Source organism: Gossypium hirsutum, chromosome A08 (genome assembly GCF_007990345.1).
Source record: "Gossypium hirsutum isolate 1008001.06 chromosome A08, Gossypium_hirsutum_v2.1, whole genome shotgun sequence".
Lineage (NCBI taxonomy): Eukaryota > Viridiplantae > Streptophyta > Magnoliopsida > Malvales > Malvaceae > Gossypium > Gossypium hirsutum.
Genome location: NC_053431.1, coordinates 96,780,543 through 96,787,336, shown reverse-complemented (window position 1 = coordinate 96,787,336; position 6,794 = coordinate 96,780,543). Strand labels below are relative to the sequence as shown.

At 38.4% G+C, this 6,794-nt stretch overlaps 1 non-coding gene across 1 annotated transcript; it reads right to left on the bottom strand.

Moving 5' to 3' along the window:
* Window positions 1-684: 684 nt before the first annotated feature.
* On the bottom strand, window positions 685-791 carry LOC121205929 (small nucleolar RNA R71). The gene has a single exon (XR_005901002.1). It is a non-coding gene; the product is annotated as a small nucleolar RNA R71 (small nucleolar RNA).
* Window positions 792-6,794: the final 6,003 nt, after the last annotated feature.

Here is a 6,794-nt window from a genome sequence, read left to right as displayed (position 1 = left end):
TAGGAACACTCGAGTTTTATTACTTTAGCCATTGTAATTTTATTGTAGTTTAAGTTTTTATTTTGTTTTTTAATTCTTCATTTATTTTCTTCTGACAGGTTTTTCTAGTTTATGACCAGAAGAAACCCGTCAGGACCACTACTTTTTGACAATGAGATCGATTGTATAGTTCGCAGAAACCGAAGAGAAATAAGGCAAAGCTTACGATACACAAAGGAAGAGCAAGAGGATGATACTTCAACCACAACCGAGGAGATGGTTGAAAACTAAGAAAATCTGCTACCTCCTGTGATTGCTGTTAATCAGAATCCTACTCCACGCACTATGTATGATTATGCTAAACCTTCTTTAACAGGAATTGAATCGTGCATAGTTATACCTCCTGTAGCTGCAAATACTTTTGAACTGAAACCTAACACAAATCAAATGATACAGCAATTTGTTTAGTTTGATGGTTTGTAGGACGAAGATCCCAACGCTCACTTCGCAAACTTTTTGGAACTATGTGATATATTTAAAATAAATGGCATTTCTGATGGCGCCATTCACCTTCAGTTATTCCCTTTTTCATTGAGAAACAAAGCTAAATAGTGGTTGAATTCGTTGCCACGGGGATCAATCACTACTTGGGAACAAATGACTGAAAAGTTTTTATTAAAATATTTTTCGCCGACTAAAATGGCTAAATTACGTAATGATATCTCTTCTTTTGTGCAGATGGATTTAGAAACACTCCACGATGCATGGGAGAGATACAAGAACCTCTTGAGAAGATGCCCTCACCATGGGTTACCATTCTGGCTACAGGTTCAAAGCTTTCATAATGGCCTGAATCCTTCAACTCGACAAATGGTTGACGCAACTGCTAGCGGAACCATCAATAATAAGACACCTGAAGATGCTTATGTATTTATAGAAGAGATGTCACTAAATAACTATCAGTGGCAAGTCATGAGGACAAAGCCAATGAAAACAGTAGGCGTTTATAATGTCGATTCAGTCACCATGCTCTCTAATCAGGTAGAACTCTTGAATAAGAAAATTGATGGTTTTCTTAGTTCTTCATAGGTTCACCCAGTAATACAGTGCGAAGTAAGTAGAGGCGGCTCAAGCAGTTTAGAATACCCACTTTATGGCCACAACATGGAGAACGAGCAGTTAAATTACACGGGTAACAATTCTCTATCTCAAAACAATCCTTATAGCAATACTTACAATGCAGGTTGGAGGAACTACCCAAATTTTTCATAGGGAGGCCAAGGAAATCAAAGACCACTACCCCCTCCAGGCTTTTAGCAACCACCGTACCAGTAGGAGAAAAAGTTGAACCTTGAGGAGATACTAACCAAATTCATCTTAGTGTCAGAAACTCATTTTCAGAATACTGAGACAGCACTCAAAAATCAACAAGCATCAATCCAGAGGCTTAAAACTCAGATTGGACAGCTCACCAAGTTAATTTCCCAATGACCACAAGGTAGCCTACCAAGCAACACTGAATCTAACCCAAGAGAGTAACTCAACGCCATTTCCATTCACGATGAAGAAGGGTTAGTTGCAAAACCAAGGCCAGAAATGGTGGTAAGCAAAGGTAAGAATAAGGGAGGCCAAAATGACCCAAAGCTAGTGAGTACAAAATATAAACCTAATGTGCCATACCCCAATGCGACAAGGAAAGACCGATCAGACGAACAATTTGGTAAATTTCTTAAACTTTTAAAGAAACTACATATTAACTTACCATTTATTAAGTCCTTTCGTAGATGCCAGACATAGTCAAGTTTTTAAAGGAGCTTTTAATGAATAAACGAAAGTTGGATGAGGCGTCGCATGTGGAATTGAATGTAGTTTGCTCAACCATATTACAGAATAAACTACCCAACAAATTGAAAGATCTAGGGAGTTTTACGATTCCTTGTTTAATTGGCAGTTTAGATGTTCATAATGCATTGGCTGACTTAGGGGCAAGCATTAATGTTATGCCTTATAAAATGTTTAAACAGCTAGGTCATGGGAAACCCAAACAAACTAGGATGAGCATTCAATTGGCTGATAAAACCATTAGATTTCCTAGGGGTATCATTGAAGATGTTCTTGTTAAGATCGATAAATTTATATACCCAGTAGACTTTGTTGTTCTAGACATGGAAGAGGATAGTAACGCACCTTTAATTTTAGGATGACCCTTTTTAGTGACTGCTAGAACCATTATTGATGTTGGCACAGGTGAACTCACACTTCATGTGGGAGACGAAACAATAACCTTTCAAGCTCATAATTTGAGTAACACATCGAAAATTGAAGGTGGTTGTATAAATCATTCTACTAGTACTGATCAAGTTCCTTCAGGAGTTTTGGGTTTTCTTATGTTTTGTTATCTTTATGCTTTTGGGATGTTTTCTTTCATAAGTATGAACTAAACCCCCTAGATACCTAAGGGGAATGAAACCTAAGACGAATCCTGTTATTATTATCTGAATTGTATGATATATATTTGACTTGTTCTTAATTATGTGTTCTTAATTATTGTTTTGATATTCCAGGATATTGATTCAAGTTAAGCTCCTATTCAGAGGAGAAATAGACCCTATCTAAGAGTAAATTTTTCATAATTAAGCGAAGTTGATTGCGCGCCTAGAGATAGGGTGACAAGATTTTTCTAGATTAGGGTGAAACCTAATAAGGGAATCCATAGATCGAGTTAATGCAATTCTAGGGTGCTAATTAGAAAGAGATTTCAATTATTGAACCTAGGGTTAGACGTTATTAGTCTTGAGAGAGATAATAATATAACTTAGGGATTTCTACGAATCAAGTCAAATTAATAAATCTTCTGATTCAGAGTCAAATAACAAGTGAAGTCTAGGTGGATTTTTGCTTGGGTATTGTCTCAATCAATCGAATTTTTCCCAAAAGTATTTTTCCCAAGTTTTCTTTCTGTACATTCTTAGTTAGTAATTAGTTTAGATGACCAAACCTCTTAATTTTTAGGCTAGATAATAAAAAGGAAGTAAATACTAGTACTCGTAGTTCCTTTGGGTTCGACAATCCGGTCTTGCTGAACTATACTACTGTTCGATAGGTACACTTGCCTTAATCGTGATAATAAGTTAGTCTCAAGAACGATTCATTAATAAATCTTTAAAACCTGTTACGAATATCATGCATCAAACGCAAAAGGGTATCTTGGTTTTTTTTTTGCTCCTGAAGTTAGGAAGGTGTTGTAGTGGGACTGAAATTGAAGTGTTGGAGGGTGTGGGGAGTTGTGGTCGAATTCTAGGTATTGGTTGGAGAAAGTTTCGGTTGGTAGGGATTTAGAGGAGTGGGATATTGTTAAGTGATCTTAGGAGCGATAGGGGGAGGGAAATTAGGAGTTTGAATGGGGAAGTAATGAGTGTGTCCAATTTGGACTCTCACTTTTGGCAAATTGCAGTTTTTGAACAAAAGCTATGGGTTTGTTCATTGTTTGGTTTCGACTCTTTCCTCGTTGTTGTGAATTGCTTCCTTTTTGTTTTTGGTTGTTTAGTTTTAGGCACTTTTGTTTTTGTTCGGATTGTTCTCTTTTGACGTTTTGGTCACCAATCTCTTGTGCTTTTTTTCTCTCTTTCGTGTCAGGTCTCTCTGGCCGAATATCCTCCTTTCTTCCTCTCCCTCTTTTCAACATTACCTCTCTTGACCGAAGACACTTTCTTTCTTTCATCTTTTCCTGTCTCCTTCTTCCTTTGACCGATTATACCATCTCCCCTCTTTCGATTCTTCTATTTATCGAAGTGTATTTCTGATTATCAGGCTATAGGGACCAAATACTCCATCCCCTTTTAGTTGTAGTTTGGTGTTATCCGTCAATAATCGGTAAGTACTCTTGCACTGCTAAAGCCAAGTGTAATTCCCTTCTTGTCATTTTTACCCTCTTTTTCCCTAGGTGTGGTGTATCTTGTGGTTTCTTGAGTTTCTTCAAAGGTGAAGGAATTGCTAGTGAGTGCTGAGCAGTCAAACCTTTCCCTCTTTACTCGATCAAGGTAATTCTGTTTGCGATTATGGCATTCAATTGGTGCACGATTCGTTTAGGAAGGTGTTGGCCGATTGCCTACATTCTCTTATCCTTGGGTTATATTTTCTTTAAGCCGTATTTTAGTCTCATGTCAGGTATTCATTTTGTGGCCATTGTTAATGGGTTTCGCTGACAATGTAGCTATCCGATTAGGGGAGTAAACTGGCCTTCATCAACGGTTCGAGCAGGGTTAATCACTCTTGCGATCAAGGTAAGTATCGAATGTTATTATGAGTTGGGAATATAGAAGGGGGATTAACCCTAGTAATAATCGACTAACGGATTATCGTGGTTGAATGTAGGTTTGGGGAACTCTTGGGCTAGACGCACATTTTGCAATAGGTGTGTAACCACACTACAAAAACTGTTAATCAGCAAAAGCTGAAAAACATGTGCATAGACACTATACGAGCGTACGCTCGCTAGTATGGTGATTAGAACGCATAAACGTGGACGTTAGATAATAGAGGCCACTATGAGTGATTTCATAGGCTTAGGTCGTTTTAGGCCACGTTGGCCTATAATACTACCCATGTGGGCCCCACACGGGTAAATCACACTGACGCGTGGGATTATTGGGCCATGATGTGCAGTTCGTACGACTAAGGCCATTCTGTCATGAGGTCCGAGGGCCGAGCGCCTGCAAGGACTTATACCATTCGCGCTCGTGGAGAGGCATCATCACCGGATGTGATTATGGGTACTTTCTCTCTTCATGATATTTTTGTTGTTGCTTTGATAGATCTAGGGTCTACCCATTCGTATGCTTGTGTGAAACTGGTGTCTAACATGAATATGGTTGTCAAGTGTACAAAATTTGTGATAAATGTGTCAAACCCATTAGGCAAACATGTATTAGTCGACCAAGTACGTAGAAATTGTCCCTTGACAATTAGAGGTTATTGTTTTCCGGCTAACCTCATGTTATTGTTGTTTGATGAATTTGACGTTGTCCTTGGTATGGATTGGTTGTCTACCCATGATGTCATAGTAAATTGTGGGAAGAAATTCATTGAACTAAAATATGAAAATGGGGATACTCTTCAGGTTGAATCAGGTAAACAGGATAGCTTACCTGTAGTGATTTCTTCTATGACTACTGAGAAATATATGAGAAAAGGGTATGAGTCTTATCTAGCATTTGTGTTGAATACCCAAGTGTCGAAGGTAATGATTGAGTTAGTGCTAGTGGTATATGAGTTTTCGAATGTGATTCAAGAAGAGTTGCTCGAATTGCCTCTGACTAGGGAAGTTGAATTTGGTATCGAGTTAGTCCCTGGTACTGTGCCTATATCGATTGCCCCGTATAGGATGGCGCCGTTGGAGTTAAAAGTGTTAAAGACTCAACTACAAGAGTTAACAGATAAGGCTTTTGTGAGACCGAGCTATTCTCTGTGGGGTGCTCCAGTACATTTTATGAAAAAGAAAGACAGGTCAATGAGGTTGTATATAGATTACAGACAGCTCAACAAGGTGACGGTGAAGAACAAGTATCCCTTGCCAACGATCGATAATTTGTTTGATCAGTTAAAGGGAGCCACGGTGTTTTCTAATATAGATTTGAGATCCGGTTATTACCAACTAAGAGTTAAGGAGCAAGATTTGCTGAAAACCACATTTCGGATGAGATATGGGCATTTTGAGCTCCTTGTCATGTCATTTGGCTTAACAAATGCTCTCGCCGTGTTTATAGCTTAATGAACCGTATTTTTTGGCCATACTTGGATAAATTTGTTGTGGTTTTTATTGATGATATATTAATTTATTATTGTGAAGAGAGTGATCATGCGGAGCATTTGAGAACTATTTTGCAGACTTTAAGAGATAAGCAGTTGTATGCCAAGTTTAGTAAATGTGAGTTTTGGCTCCAAGAGGTTGGATTCTTAGGACACATCATGTTGGGTGATGGGATTAGAGTTGACCCGAGTAAGATCTAAGCTATTTTTTGAGTGGAAACCACCGAGGAATGTATTGGAGATTAGAAGCTTTCTAGGCTTAGCGAGTTACTATAGAAGATTCGTTACAGGATTCTCTATGATTGCTACTCCAATGACGAGGTTGCTACAGAAGGATGTCCAGCTCGAGTGGATGGAAAAATGGCAACAGAATTTTAAGAAACTTAAGGCTTTGTTGACTGAAGCCCCAATTTTAGTGCAACCAGAACTGAAAAAAGAATTCGTAGTGTATAGCAATGCATCCTTGAATAGATTAGGATGCGTGCTCATGCAAGAAAGCAAGGTGATAGAATTTGCCTCGAGACAATTGAAGCTGCATGAGAAAAATTATCTGACTCACGATTTAGAATTAGCAGCCATAGTGTTTGCACTGAAGATTTGGAGACACCACTTGTATGGCAAGAGATGCCGAGTATTCACCGACTAAAAAAGCCTAAAATACTTGATGACTCAAAAGGATCTGAATCTACAACAACAGAGGTGGCTAGAGTTGATTAAAGATTATGAGCTGGTAATCAACTATCACCCGGAAAGGCGAACATGATTGTAGATGCATTAAGTAGAAAGTCATTGGTTGCCTTAAGAGCTATAAATACTTAGTTGTCTGTAATCGAGGATGGTTTGATTCTAGCAGAGTTGAGAGCTAGACCTATGTTTCTTCAAGATATCTGTGAAGCTCAGAAGATTGATAAATATTTGCAAGTCAAGATGACTTGGTGTGAGATAGTTGACAAATCAGATTTTTAGATTAGTACCGACGGTTGTTTGATCTTTCGAGATAGGGTCTG